General features: G+C 38.5%; 1 protein-coding gene across 7 annotated transcripts in view; it reads left to right on the top strand.

The window, feature by feature from the left end:
- The window catches only part of LOC105493094 (interleukin 16), a 129,747-nt gene that overhangs the window by 18,777 nt on the left and 94,656 nt on the right, over positions 1 to 16,314 (top strand). For 2 of the 7 annotated variants that reach the window (XM_011760522.3, XM_011760519.3), the window contains exon 2: positions 12,044 to 12,209. The exons of the other annotated variants lie outside the window; for them this stretch is intronic. The gene's annotated coding sequence lies outside the window, so the exon portion shown is untranslated. The remainder of the gene's footprint in view (positions 1 to 12,043; positions 12,210 to 16,314) is intronic. 7 annotated transcript variants of the gene reach the window in all.

The following is a 16,314-nucleotide window of genomic DNA, read 5'->3' as shown; positions in this document are numbered from 1 at the left end:
GAAACAGGGTCTCACTTTGTTGCCCAGGCTGGAGTGCAGTGGTGCAATTCCAGCTCACTGCAGCCTTGACTCCGTGGGCTCAGGTGATTCTCCCACTTCAGCCTCCCGAGTAGCTGGGACTACAGGCATATGCCACCACACCTGGATAATTTTTCGTAGTTTTATTAGAGATGGGGTTTTTTGCCACGTTGGCCAGGCTGGTCTCAAACTCTTGAGCTTGAGTGATCTGCTTGCCTCAACCTCCCAAAGTGCTGGAATTAAAGTCGTGAGCCACCATGCCTAGCCTAGGTCAAGATTTTAAAAGTTTCATAAATAGTTCTGTAGAACACTGGGTGGAGTTTGGGATGGTGAAAATGTGTCAGGAGAGTATTGTAACTGAAATATTCCTGATCTTCTCTTTCAAAAAGATGGCCTTCTCCCCATTATCCAAGGCAAGGATTTCAGGCCTGAGTCAGCCATAAGCTGATCTCTCTTTTTTTCTGTACTTACCTCCTCATAAATGTATTAAGAGAGCCTTGAGCAATGGTGAGGGTTGGAGAAGGTGGTCAGGTGGCCCAGTCTTATGTGCCTTCTCTCTCTTCCTTCCTTCTCATTCTCCAAGGGTAGTTGTAGCCAAACTGCAGATACCAGAGAATCCTGCAGCAGTTGCTGAGAACACAGGATACCTGTCACATTTACTGAAGCAATGGCTGGACAATGCGTCCCCTGCATTGAGCTAGTTGTCAGAAGCAGAAAATAAAAGTGTGTGTGTGTGTCTCTGTGTGTGTGTGTGTGTGTATGTGTGGTGAAAAAGAGAAATATATCTACAAATAATCTTAAATGATATATAACTTCTTACCAAAACCCAAACCAAAACAATCACACATACACCCACACACATGTATGCACACATACCCACCCCCCAACCCCAACATACAGCAGTTGGACCATCAAAATCTGAAAAGTTCTTTCAGGCCAAAGACTCTATAATGCTCTATAGCTGTTATTTTGCATTTCTTTGAATCTCCTCCCAGTTCTATTTAGAGATCACTAGATGTCAATTTAATGCCCCTGCCCTTAGTTTCCCAGGAAGGAGATCTTAGTTGTGCATCCACGAACAACTTTTTGAGCTGCTTTCCGGCTTCTATTCTATTTCTCACAGTAGGCAGATCATATTTTGGGTTTCTTTGTTTTAAGTTCGTGGTTTTTGTTTTTGTTTTTCCCTGTTTTTCTTTTTAGGTTGTAGTTAAGTGGTGTATACAAATTTATTACCAATTTATTATATTGCCACTTTGTATTTTAATCTTTACTATAAAATAAAATCTTTAACCTCATTCTTCTCCATGCCTCAACAGTATTCCATATATCTTGATGATCAGTTACAACATAAGGCAAATAAGCATGGGCAATTCATCAGATTTGAATCAGAGATGGTGTTACTAAGTGAACTATTAGTTCCCCCAAAGAGTTAGCCCAAGCAAAGGTTTTGTACGATATGTAAAATGTCTTTTCTTATTTTATATATTTTATTTGGCCAGAGAACACCTTCAAACATTAAATGTAATCATCCTTAGTCATTCAACAAAGATTTACTGAGCAATTGATAAAGGCCATTCACCATGCTAGGCCTCATGGATCAACTTGAAATATGACAGACATAGTCTGCCCTCAGGGAGCTTAGAGTTCAGTAGACATGACCAATGGTGACGGAAGCCACTGCAGTAGCATCAGATGAGTGCTTTGGTAGCTGAAGAACCTGTTCTCAGAGCACAGACAGCACTGGGGGTCTGTATTGGTGTGTAGTTTCATTTTAAAGAAGTATTATCCAAAAACAGGGTTTGAAGAGTGATGAAAATTTAGCATCATCAAGGACTATAGAAAGTTTGGAAGGCATTGGAAGCTTCCTGCACCAAGTCCTGGAAGCTAGAGAGTGCATGGGACATTCAGGGCACTGAAAAGGTTTAGTGCTGTACTAGAATGCAGTTCAAGATAGGGCAGAGCAAGAGCCTGGAGGGGTTGGGGGAGCAGACCATGATGATAAAAAAATTGACAGTCAGGTCACAAAACAAGACAAACTTTAAGTTAAGTCTCAGTGATGGTTGTTAACAAGATTTTGAAATAAAGCAAATGATAAAAATAATCTTAGGCTGGGTGTGGTGGCTCACACTTGTAATCCCAGCACTTTGGGAGGCCAAGATGGGTGGATCATTTGAGGTCAGGAGTTAGAGACCAGCCTAGCCAACCTGGTGAAACCCCGTCTGTACTAAAAATACAAAAATTAGCCGGGCATGGTGGCACATGCCTGTAATCCCAGATACTCGGGAGGCTAAGGCAGGAGAATGGCTTGAATCTAGGAGGTGGAGGTTGCAGTGAGCCGAGATCATGCCATTGCACTCCAGCCTAGGTCACAGAGCAAGACTCCGTCACAAAAAACAAAACAAAAACAAAACAAAAAAAACAACAACTGAGAGATGATATATAATGATATATGATGTCCCCTAAATAGTCAATCGCTCTGAGAGCACCTAGCACCTCACCTCTTGCATAGGAAAGAGGCATTAGATAGTGCCATTCTTGCAATCGATGAAGAGGAAAAATACAGGCTCAAACATTGCTTTGAAAAATTCTTTACATAGCCACCAGTAATATCAAATAAAATGAATGAAACCAATGATTCATTAAGAAGGAAAAGAAAGTGTGAATAAATTGACTGGAAAACAAGAAAAGGAATAATTAAGGAGCCGTAATAAGAAAAACAAAACATGTGAGAAGAAAGATGAATTAATTAAGTTCTGTAGTAAGATTACACATTAAAATAAAAGAGACTCTCAGATTCAGTTTACAAAAGGGAAAGAAGAAAAGCCTAAAGAAACAAACTCTCTCTCCCCAGTCCAACTATATCCCACTTTCAAGAGACACATTTAAAACTTAATCACATAAAGTTACAAAAAAAGGGATGGGAAAATACTGTGCAAATGCACATTAAAAGAAAGTGAGGTGTCAGTGTGAATTTTTTCAGACAAAATAAAAATTGAGGCAACTATTAAATAGATCAAGAATTACTTTTTACAAAATGATAAAAAGAACACTCGATGAAGGCATTAAAATCAGAAAACTTTGGGTAAGCATAAAGGCATTGAAATATGTAAAACAAAAAAATTAGAGATATACTCCAAATACAGTGTTAGAATTCAATGTACACCACTGTAAGACTTTTTTAGATTAATTAGACAAAATGTACCTAAAGAGCTTGAATTCTATGACTTACAAGATTGAATATGTGCTTACATATGTACGCAGTCATGTGTTGCATGGCAATGGAGATAAGTTCTGAGAAATTTCATCGTTGTACAAATGTTACATAGTGTACTTAAACAGACCTGGATGGAATAGTCTACTACACCCCAAGGCTATATGGTATAGCCTACCGCTTCTAGTCTACAAACCTGTATAGCATGTTATGGCAGGCAATTGTAACACAGTACTAAGTATTTGTGTATCTGAATATTTGTAAACAAAAGGTACAGTAAAAATAACGGTATTTTAATCTTATGGGACCACTATCATATATGCAGTTCTTTGTTGACCATAATGACTGCATTTTAATATCACAGTTGAAAATATAAATATTTGAAACTCAAAGCAGAGAATAATCATTCTTTTCAAATGTGCACAGAACACATAAAACATTTAATCACATCATATACTGGCTAACAAATAAACCTCAATGAATTCCAACAAATAAAAATATCTAAGACACATCCTGTGGCACGATGCAATTAAACTGGAATTTTCTAATACAGAATGATAAGAACAGCAAGACTAAATCTGGGAAATTTAACCACATGAAATTAACAATAACAACAAAAATCTCCTGAAGAACTGAGTTTAAATTGGGAATCAAAACTGCAATTACAGACCATTCTTAAAATAACAATTAGAATATTGTATTTCAAAATTCCTGGGTTGTGGCCAAAAGGATGTTCAGAAGAGAATTTCTGGCTTTAAATAATGATGATGATGATGACATGGTGACAATAAAAACCACCCAACAAACCATGCTAAGAAATTTACATCCAGGCCGGGCGTGGTGGCTCATGCCTGTAATCTCAACACTTTGGGAGGCCGAGGCGGGCGGATCACGAGGTCAGGAGATTGACACCATCCTGGCTAACACGGTGAAACCCCATTTCTACTAAAAAAAATACAAAAAATTAGCCGGGCATGGTGGCGGGCGCCTATGGTCCCAGCTACTGGGGAGGTTGAGGAAGGAGAATGGCGTGAACCCGGGAGGCAGAGCTTGCAGTGAGCCGAGATTGTGCCAGTGTATTCCTGCCAGACTCTGTCTCAAAAAAAAAAAACAAAAAAAAACCACCCAGAAATTTACATCCAATATTTCAATTTATAATCACAATGTTGCTGTGAGATGGCTAATCATCCCCATCTTACAGATATTTAAAAAGTGGGTCACAAAAAGACTAAGTAGATTTTTTAAAATTTCAACTTTATTTTAGATATAGTGGGTACATATGCAGGTTTGTTACATGGGTATATTACAACTAGGTAGTGAGCATAATACCCCATATGTATTTTTTTTAACCCACACCCCACCTCCCACCCACCCACCCACAGTGTCTGTTGTTTCCATGTTTATGTTAATATGTGACCAATCTTTAGCTCCTACTTACAACTGAGAACATGAGGTATTTGGTTTTCTGTTTCTATGTTAATTTGCTTAGGATTATGTGTGGTCTCTAGCTCCATCCATGTTGCTGCAAAGGACATGATTTCATTCTATTTTATGGCTGCATAGTATTTCATGGTGATATGTACCACATTTTCTTTACTCCACCGTTATCAGGTATCTAGGTTGATTCCATGTCTTTGCTATTGTGAATAGTGCCGCAATGAACATACGAGTGCATGTGTTTCTTTTTTTTTTTTTTTTTTTGGCATAATGATCTGGTTTTCTTTGGGTATATATACAGTAACGGGATTGATGGGTCGAATGATAGCTCTGTCTTACGTTCTTTGATAAATCTCCAAGCTGCTTTCCATAGTGGCTGAACTAGTTTACATTCCCATCAACAGTGTATAAGCATTCCCTTTTCTCTGCAACCTCACCAGCATCTATTGTCTTGACTTTTTAATAATTGTCATTCTGACTGGTGTGAGATGATATCTCATGATTTTTATTTGAATTTCTCTAATGATTACTGATGATGAGCAGTTTTTCATATATTTCTTGGTTGCTAGTATGTCTTCTTTCAAAAAGTGTCTGTTCATGTCTTTTGCCCATTTTTAATAGGGTTATTTGGTTTTTGCTTGTTGATTTGTTTAAGTTCCTTATAGTTTCTGGGTAGTAGAACTTTGTCAGATGCACAGGTTGTGAATATTTTCTGTCATTCTGTAGGTTGTCTTTTTACTCTGTTGATAGTTTCTTTTGCTGTGCAGAAGCTCATTAGCTTAATTAGGTGGCATGATCTCAGCTCACTGTAACCTCTGCCTCCCAGGTTCAAGCAATTCTCCTGCCTCAGCCTCCAGAGTAGCTGGGATTACAGGTTCTCACCACCATGCCCAGCTAATTTTTAAAATATTTTTAGTAGAGATGGGGTTTCACCATGTTGGCTGAGCTGGTTTCAAACTCCTGACCTCAAGTGATCTGCCCGCATTGGCCTCCCAAAGTGCTTGGATTACTGGTGTGAGCCACCCACTGCACCCGGTCTGTATTTTGGTTTTAAAATGTTTTCACAACTCTTATCTCGTTGTCTCCTTTTCCCCCAAACCTTGGGAGGAAGGTAGTATAATACGTTAATGATGCATATTATCCAATATACATATATTAATATAATAATAGGAGTATTGCTATTTCTGAAGGGCAATATGGCACAGGGGTTAGGGGTGTGGCTCATTAATCTCACTGCCTAGGTTGTGGTCTGACTTTCTCAGTTACTAGCTGTGTAATCCTAGACAATTCGCTTTACTTCTCTGTGCCTCAATTTTCTCACCCGTTAAATGGAGAATGTTAAAAATAGTATATATCTCATATAGATTTTATAAGGATAATATTATAGGCACTTACATGAGAAAATTCACCTAAAACAGAACAGTGCACACAGTAATTGCTTGATAGATATTATGATGATTATTATCTCTATTTTAGCATGGGGCCACTAATTCTGAGGAATTAAGCACTCAATGAATTCAATCACATTTATGGAGTCCCTTCAATGTGCTAGACAGTGTGCAAGAGTTATAGTTGATGGTGCTTAGAGGATAATGATGGAGACAGGGACAAACCAGATCATTCTTATTTCTGATGTGGCCAAAGTGCAGGCACAGACATGTCAGGGAAATCATGGGTACACTGGAGAGGGCAGACAGTGTGGGGAGGGGCGTCCTGGGGGAGGTGGCTGTTGAAAGCAGGATATTCCAGGAAACCAGTCTGGATGGTGGTAAGAGGTGGGAATGGGCAGAGGGATATGGGCTCGCAGCAGCTTGTAGGAGCTCACAGGGGCTTGGAAGAATTTGCCGGGAGTGGCGGAAGAGGTGATGAGCACAGTGGAGTCAAGTTTGAGGCAGGGATGAACTGGGACAACAGAGAGGGTCATTGTCCAATTCAGAACCTGAGATCTCTTGTTCTTTTTTTTTAAGGAACACAAGTGATCCTTAAAGATCCAAGAGTGAATTCTAAGCAAGGGAGGGTTTCAGTTGTCTAAGCAAGTCCTGCGATCAAAGGTGCCAGGTCAGCAGGTCCTCATATCCTTTCTGGAGAAGCTCAGAGTACTCAATAGCCCACTCACTTTTCCCTTCTCACAGGGACACTTTAGTCCATGCCCTGACTGCCTCCCTCCCTGCCTACCCTCGCCAGAGTGGCCCTGCACCCAGGCATGACTCAATTGGCCCAGATGAACTCTGCAGCCTCTAGCAATACCACAGTTACACTGATTTCAAAACAACATCTGGAATTGTCGAGTTTTGTTTTTGTTGCAATTGGTTTTGGGGACTTAGCCAAAAATTATTTGCCAAAGCAGATGTTGATAAGGATACTTCTTAAGTTTTCCTCTAGGATTCTTATAGTTTGAGATCTTATATTTAAGCCTTTAATCCATCTTGAGTTAGTTTTTGTATATGGTGAAAGGTAAGGTTCTGGTTTCATTCTTCAGCATATGGATAGCCAGTTTATCCAGAAACATTTATTAAATAGGGAGTCCTTTCCGCATTACCGGTTTTTGTTGGCATTGTTGAAGATCCGATGGTTGTAGGGGTACAGTTTTATTTCTGAGTTTTGTATTTCATTTCTTTGGTCTATGTGTCATTTTCTATACCAGTGCCATGCTGTTTTGGTTACTGTAGCCTTATAGTATAGTGTGAAATTGGGTCATGTGATGCCTCTGGGTTTGTTCTTTTTGCTCAGAATTGCCTTGGCTATTTGGGTTCTTTTTTGATTTAGTATGAATTTTAGAATAGTTTTTCTAATTCTGTGAAGAAGGACACTGATAGTTTGATAGGAATAGCATTGAATCTTTAAATTGCTTTGAGCAGTATGGTCATTTAAACAATATTGATTCTTCCAATCCATGAGCATGGAATATTTTTCCACTTATTTGTTTCATTTCTGATTTCTTTCAGCTGTATTTTGTAGTTCTCCTTGTAAAGATCTTTCACCTCCTTCGTTATTCATTTTCTTTGTGGCTATTGTAAGTGGGATTGTGTTCTTGATTTGACACTCAGCCTGGACATTATGGGCGTATAGAAATGCTACTGATTTTTGTACATTGATTTTGTATCCTGAAATCTTGCTAAAATCGTTTATCAGTTCTAGCAGCCTTTTGTTGGAGTCTAGGGTTTTCTAAGTATAGATTCATATTGACAACGAAGAGAGATAGTTTGACTTCTTCTTTTCCTATTTTTCTTTTGCCTGATTGCTCTGGCCAGGACTTCCAGTACTATGTTGAATAGGAGTGGTGAGAGTGGGCATCCTTGTTTTATTCCAATCCTCAAGGGGAATGGTTCCAGCTTTTTCCCATTCAGTAAGATATTGGCTATGGGTTTGTCATAGATGGCTCTTATTATTTTGAGTTTATCTTCCTTAGATGCCTAGTGTGTTGAGAGATTTTTTGTTTGTTTGTTTGTTTGTTTGTTTTCATAGACAGGGTCTCACTCTATCATCCAGGCTGGAGTGCAGATGTGATCATTGCTCACTGCAACCTTGACATTCTGGGCCTGAGTGGTCTTCCCACCTCAGCCTCCTTAGTAGCTGGGACTACAGGCATGTGCCATGCCTGGTTAGTTTCTGTATTTTGAATTCTTTTTTTTTTTAGACAGAGTTTCACTCTTGTCACCCAGGCTGGAGTGCAGTGGCTCAATCTCTGCTGCTTGCAACCTCTACTTCCTGGCTTCAGGCTATTCTCCTGCCTCAGCCTCCCAAATAGCTGGGATTACAGACATGCACCACCACACCCAGCTAATTTTGCAGTTTTTAGTAGAGACGGGGTTTTGCCATGTTGGCCAGGCTGGTGTCAAACTCCTGACCTCAGGTGATCCACCCACCTCAGCCTCCCAAAACACTGAGATTACAAGCATGAGCCACTTTGCTCGGCCTAGTTTTTGTATTTTTAGTAAAAACAAAGTCTCACTATGTTGGCTGGCCTTTAACTCCTGTGCTTAAGCAATCTGCCCCCTCTTGGCTTCCCAAAGTGCTAGAATTACAGGCATGAGCCACTGCACTTGGCCATGTTTAGGTGTTTATTATTATTATTAAGCAATGTTGAATTTTATCAGAAGTTTTTTTTTCTGTGTCCATTGAGATGATCTTATGGTTTTTGCTTTTAATTCTATTTATATGATAAATCACATTGATTGATTTAAGTATATTGAACCAATCTTGCATCCTAGGAATCAAGCCTACTTGATCGTGGTGGATTAACATTTTGATATGCTGGATTCAGTTTGTTGACGATTTTTGCATCTATGTTCATTAGGGATATTGGAGTGGAGTTTTCTTACTTCATTGTGTCTCTGCCCGATTTGGGTATTAGACTGATGCTGGCTTCATAGGATAAGTTAGGGAGGAGTGCCTCCTCCTCAATTTTTTGGAATAGTTTTGGTAGGATTGATACCAGTTCTTTGTACATCTGGTAGAATTTGGCTGTGAATCCATCTTGTCTAGGGCTTTTTTTTTTTTTTGGTTGATAGGTTTCTTATTACTGATTCAATTTCAGTGCTTGATATTGGTCTATTCAGAGTTTCAATCTCTTCCTGATTCAATCTTTGGAGATTGTGTGTTTCCAGGAATTTTTCTATTTCCTCCAGATTTTCTAATATGTGTGCATAGATTTGTTCATAGTATTCTCTGAGGAATGTTTGTTTGTCTTTGAGATCAGTTATAATGCCATCTTTATTTATTTATATATACATATACATCTGTATATGTGATCTATGTGTTTATGTGATCTATGTACTGTGATGTAAAATGTAAATTCTTACTGTAAGTCAAGATTTTTTTAATTAAAAAATTTTTTTTTAAATCATTTTTATTTATTTATTTTTTGAGACAGGGTCTCACTCTCTTGCCCAGGCTGGAGTGCAGTGGTGCAATCCTGGCTCACTGCAGCCTTGACTCCCTGGGCTCAGGTGATTCTCCCACTTCAGCCTCCCTAGTAACTGGGATTACAGGCTCCCTCCACCACACCTAGCTAATTTTTGTATTTTTAGTAGAGACAGGGTTTTCACTATATTGGCCAGGCAGGTCTTAAACTCCTGACCTCAAGTGATCTGCCTGCTTCAGCCTCCAAAAGTGCTAGGATTACAGGCATGAGCCACCATGCCCAGCCCTTCTCTTTTTAAATATAGCTAGCTGTCTATCAATCTTATTTATTTTCTTGAAAAAACAATTCTTGGTTTCACTGATCTTTTGTATGGATTTTTGCACCTCAATTTCATTCAGTTCTTCTCTAATTTTAGTTATATCTTTCCTTCTGTTAGTGTTTGGGTTAGTTTGTTCCTTTTTTTGTTCTAATTCCTTTAGGTACAAAGTCAGATTGTTAATTTAAGATCTTTCTGATTTCTCGATGAAGGTGTTTAGGGCTCTAAACTTTCCTCCTAACGCTACTTTAGCTGCATCCCAGAGATTTTGGTAAGTTGTATCCCTATTTTCATTAATTTAAAAGAGTTTTTAAAATTTCTGCCTTAATTTCTGTGCTCATCCAGGAGTTATTCAGAAGCAAGTTGTTTAATTTCCACGTATTTATGTAGTTTTGAGAAATCTTCTTGATATTGATTTATATTTTTATTACACTGTACTTTGATAATGTGCTTGGTATGAGTTCAATAACTTATTTGAAGTTATTGAGACTTGCTTTAGGAATTAACATGTGATCTATGTTAGAATATGTTTCACGTGTGGAGGAGAAGAATATATATTCTATGGTTGTTATATGGAGTTCTATAGATGTCTAGTAGGTCTAACTGGTCAAGTGCTGAGTTTAAGTCCAGAGTGTCTTTACTGGTTTTCTGCCTTGATGATCTGTCTAACATTGTCAGTGGGGTGCTGTTGTCTCTCACTTTTATTGTATGGTTGTCTAAGTCTTTTTGTAGGCCAAGAAGGACTTGTTGTATGAATCTGGGTGCTCCAATGTTGGGTGCAGTATATATTTAGGATAGTTAAATTTTCTTCTTGGATTGTATCCTTTATTATTATATAATGCCCTTCATTATCCCCTTAATTTTTATTGGGTTAAAGTCTGTTTTAAAGATAGTGACTCCTGTTCTTTTTTGTTTTCCATTTGCATAATATATCTTTCTTCATCTTGAGTCTACGGGAGCTACATGAGATAGGTCTTTCGAAGTAATAGATGGTTGGGTCTTGTCTTTTTATCCAGCATGCCCCTCTGTGCCTTTTAAGTGGGAAGATTTAGCCCATTTACATTTACAAGGTTAGTATTGATATGCGTGATTTTGATCCCATCCTCATGTTGTTAGCTGATTGTTATATAGATTTGATTGTGTAGTTGCTTTATAGTGCCTGTGGGCTATGTGCTTAAGTGTGCATTTTGTTTTTTTGGTTTTTTTTTTTCTTTTTCTTTTTGTTTTGTGGCAGTAGGTGTTGTTCTTTTGATTCCATGTTTAGTATTCCCTTAAGAATCTCTTGTAAGACTGGTCTAGTTAAAACAAATTCCATCAGCATTTGCTTGCCTGAGAAGACTTTTAGCTCTCTTTCACTTATGAAGCCTAGTTTGCTTCACTTATAAAGCTTAGTTAGCTATGTGCTTAAGTGTGTTTTCTGTGGTAGCAGGTGTCATCCTTTTAATTCCATGTTTAGCACTCCCGTAAGGACTTCTTGTAAGGCTGGTCTAGTTTAAACAAATTCATTAAGCATTTGCTAGTCTGAGAATGATTTTATTTTTCCTTCACTTATGGAGCTTAGTTTGGCAGGATATGAAATTCTTGGTTGGAATTTCTTTGCTTTGAGAATGCTGAAAATAGGCCCCCAATCTCTTCTGACTTGTAAGGTTTCTGCTGAGAGGTCTGCTGCTGCCTAATAGGGTTCTTTCAGTTTATGATTTACCCTACTCTCTATTTGCCTTTAAGATACATATATTTTTTTGTTTGCATTGACCTTGATGAATCTGATGACTATGTGTCTTGGTGATGGTTGTCTTGTGTAGTATCTAGCCAGGATTCTCTATATTTGTCATATTTGCATATCAACCTCTGTAGCAAAATTGGAGAAATTTTTGTGGACTATATCCTCAAATATATTTTCCAAGGTGCTTATTCTCTCTCCTTTTCTCTCAGAAATACCAATGAATTGTAGATTTGATCTCTTTACATACTCTCATATGTTTTAGAGATTTTGTTCATTTTTCTTAATTCTTTTTTCTTTTCCTTTATCTGATTGAGCTGATTCAAGGAACCAGTCTTAGAGCTCTGAGAGTCTTTCCTCAGCTTGATCTATTCTGCTGTTGATATTTCTGATTGTAGTATGAAATTTTTGTAGTGAGTCTTTCAGCTCCAGAAGTTCAGTTTGGTTCTTTCTTAAAATGGCTATTTTGTCTTTCAGCTCTTGTATCATTTTACTGGATTTCCTGGATTGATGTGGCTTCAACTTTCTCATGAATCTCAATGAGCTTCCTTGCTATCCAGATTCTGAATTCTATGTCTGTCATTTCAGTCATTTCAGACTGAGCAAAAAACCATTGCTGGGGAACTAGTGGACTCATTTGGAGGTAAGGGGACACTGGCTTTTTAATTTGCCAGAGTTGTAACTAGTTCTTTCTCATCTGCAGGGGTTAGTGTTCCTTTAACTGTGGTGTAAGTTGATTATACTCAGTTGGCTTTGTTTCCAGATGTTTTCAGAGGGTCGGAGCTCTGTACAGGATCTTTATGTGTGGGTGAGTTCTTGTGTTTGGTTTCACAGATGCATATATTAGTAAGATAATTTTTGGTGTTGCAGCTCAGGCTGTGATCCAGTAGATGATGTGGAAGAGTGATGGCCAATAGCTAGGCTAATAACCAGTCACACTACTCTTTTGTATTTCCTCATGTTGACAGGTGTGCTCTGCAGTCGGGGGTGGAGACAAATGGCCCCTTCACCAGGTCTGCTCATGAGCCTTGGGGGAGACCCTTTTGATCACCAGTTATGTGCCCATGTTTCTTTCGTTAGGTGTTCTGGGATGCAGGGCCCCCTCTGGGAAAGGTTGTAACAGGAAGATGTTCTTTACCGTTTCTGGATTGAACCTCATCCCTTGCCACACTCTGAGGGTGGGGGATCCTCCCTCACTCAAGTGCCAACCACAGATCTTGGCTTTGTATTCCTGAGCTGCTGTACTGTAGCCCTGGGGCACCAGGACATCCCATGGCTCTGTCAGAATCCATTGTTGGATTCTGGCTGCACTGGGGATCCTATGTGCTCCAGATCACCAAGAAAGTACTCAGGTGGAGGAATGCACTCAGGCTGGGCTGAGGAGGCTGTGCTGTGCACCTGCTCCTGCAGGGTGGCTAGGCATGAGCCCTGGGAATGGCTGGCATGTAGGAAGTCTTGCAGAACAGGTGTGCATCATTCCCAGGGAAGCCAGCCCTGCTCTCTCCTGGCTGGAAGGTCAGCTGGGGCCAGTGCCTTCCAGAGGGGAATAGAGAGTCCTGGGGGATGACCACCTATGACTGCTCTCTGCTGGACCTGTCCAGTGCACACAAACTCCTCAGCTCCAGGCTGTCTGAAGGCCTGTCTTTGCCTGTTCACTGGGGAGATCCCCCTCCAGCTCCCACATCCTTGTGTGATTCAGGGTCCCCTGTAGCTAGAATCCCAGAGGCTAGTGGCAAGAGTGAGGCATCCTTCAGTTCCCTCACTCACACCTTTCCCAGGAACTGTTTGGGCCAGGAACTAGCCCTAACAGCGTTTGGGTACCCCTGCAGGGTTCCCAGCTTCCTCCCTCTTCAGCCTCAGCTTCAGCATCACCTCTACCCACCCTTGGCTTTTTCTCTTTGAAGAGCTGCCCAAATTGTGATGGCTTACTTGATAGTTTGGTCTCTCTCAGTGGGAGCAGCACTTCCTGGCTGCATGTAGTCGGCCATCTTGTTTCCCCCTCCTGCTGTTTTTGAAGAGTGCGCACCCTCCATCCAGCTGGGCAACATCTGTCTATCTTAGCAGCAGCAGCAGTAGCAGCAGTAGCAGCAGGAGAAGGAAGACAGCAATGATGAGGCTGCCTACTGAGGACTTCCTATGGGAAGAACCCAAAGCTGCTCCCATCCCTGGCTGCTGAATTGGTCTACTGTGCCTGGCACCCCAAGTAGCCCTCCTTACAGCCTTGCAGCCGAGCCTCTTCCAGCCTCCCTCCTCTCCACTGCATGCTAAATAGATTTCTTCAAGGTCAGGTATAGTAAATTGTTGGAGTGGGATTGACACCTAGGTCTGCTTAGGCTATAAAGCTACAACATGTAACCACTACATGATATGCTATCATTTCTAAAAGAGAATAAGTTTGAGGAAACTAAATATTCAATTCTTGAAGATAGAAAAAAAATAACAAAACAAATAAAAGCAAGAAGGAAAAAGGTAGCTAAAGCAGAAATAAATACGTTGGAAATCAAACCCCCAAAAATAGATGTTTTCTCTGCTTCTAAGAATGAGTCCTTGGAAAGGACTAATAGAACAGATAGCCCTCAGTGAAGATAAAGCAAGGCAAACAGAAGGGGAGGCCAACAGAAATGCAGAACACTAGTTAGGAGAGCATATGCACAGATTTTAGAAAATATTTAAAATTGTGAGTCTGTGATAGACAGCTCTATACTAACAAACCTGAAAATCTGGATGAAAGAGTACTTTTATGACAATGTAAGTGATCAAAATTAACAGAGGAAATTTTTTAGAAATTAAAATAGACCAACCAAGGAAGTAATGGAAAAAGTTTCAAAGAACTACCTAAAGGGGATGCCAGGACCAAAAAATGTTATGAAAAAATATTTCAAGCTTTTAGGACTAGATGTACTTTAAACTATTAAACTATTTCAGAAAGTAAAAGAAATGTCCAGCTTCTCATTGCTCTTTTTATAAAACCTAAGACAACCCAAATGAGATGGCAGACCATTCCTATTTGTGAATATAGATATAAAAGTCCTAAATAAAATGTTAGCAAACTCAATCCACTTATCTATTAAAAGAGATGCATACTGTCATCTAATGGGACTTAAAACAATAACAAAATATAGGTAGCTCAATTGTAAGAAAGGCACTAGTATATTTCTTCATTTTGACAAATCAAAAGAGGAAAGACACCTGATAGTAACAAAGAGCTAAACAAGTATTTAATAAACAACCACCCATTCTTGATGAAAATGCTGCCAAAATTATCATTGGTAATGTGTATTTCCTTAATATGATAAAAAAATTATGTCTCAATATATTGGTCAATATTCTACATACCAGAAAACACTACAGGAATTTCCATTAATGTCTGGAAAGAGAAACGAAAATCCTGTATTGTCATCATGATTTATTAAGGTTCTAGAAACTTTAGTCAGTAAAATTAGAAAACAAAATGAAATAAGTGACCCAAATATTTGTAAATGAAGCAAGTTTGTTAATGTTCAGAGGTTACATGATTGAAAATTCAAAATAAACTACTGAATGGTTATTAGAATTAATATGAGATCTGCAAGTTTGCAAGTTATGAAGTAAATATACAAAAGTCACTTATGTATATGTAAAGACTAACCAATTAGAAAATATATTTTACAAATAATTCAACTCAAAATAGAAAAAATGTTCAGGAAAAATGTAATTAATCATATTTACAGCCCAAATGAAGAGTATAAAATGTTATTGAAGTCTGAAAAGAAAAATTGAAGGAATATAAAAACAAAACAACAATTAAAAAAAAAAGTCCCTGGATGGGAAGACTTTCTTGCCTAATTCATCTATAAATGCAAAGCAATTCCAATAAAAATTTCCACCAGACATTTTAGAACCTGATAAAATTATTTCACAATTACTAGCTGACAAAAAATTAAGCATAAATTTCTATTTTGTTCCTGCAAATAGAAAGTCTTTATTTTTCTTATCATAATTGTGACATGATTATTGTAAAAAGAAAGCAAGTGTAGGAAATTACACAGAAAGGAAAGACTCCTTGTAAATATCATCCCCTAGCACCTTGCTGTACCTTCCCAAAAAGTTATTAATAGTTTGATTTTATTGATGCAAGTAAGTTATTTGTAAATAAAACTCAACTCCAGCTATTTTGTGGTTTTTCAGCTTTACAATATATTGCAGACTTATTTCCAAATCTATATATGTATCTATTTTATTTTTGTGATTGGCTGCATGGTATTTCATCATACAAATGTATCATAATATATTTAACAAAATCTCCCATTCATATACATTTAGAATTTTTTCTCCTCTTTTACTGTTTTCTGAGTAGCATTTTTTTTTTTTTTTTTTTTTTTTTTTTTTTTTTTTTTTAGTCCATGCTATGTGCAAGGCAATAAGCTAAGTATCTCTCAGAATTATTTTCTTTAGCCTTCACGGTTGTTAGCATTGTTATCTCAAGCCATAAAGGTGTTAAATACTTTGCTTAAGTTGTCCAGATACTAAGCAACAGATCTGGCATACAGGGCAAGGTCAATTTCAGAGCCTAAGCCTTTAAGCAGTATGTTTATAATCCTGCTTGTCCATCCTCCCAATTATTAACAATTATTAATTAACAACACTATAGCTTTGTGCAGTTGACCTCTCATTTCATTCTGCAATGACATTGACTGAGTGCATCCTAAGTGTGAAGTCCTGCTCTGGGCACAGGGATTCCATGAGGAATGAGCTTTAGCCAGTCTCTC

Source organism: Macaca nemestrina, chromosome 7 (genome assembly GCF_043159975.1).
Source record: "Macaca nemestrina isolate mMacNem1 chromosome 7, mMacNem.hap1, whole genome shotgun sequence".
Taxonomy (NCBI): domain Eukaryota; kingdom Metazoa; phylum Chordata; class Mammalia; order Primates; family Cercopithecidae; genus Macaca; species Macaca nemestrina.
This window is presented reverse-complemented; position numbering and strand designations above follow the sequence as displayed.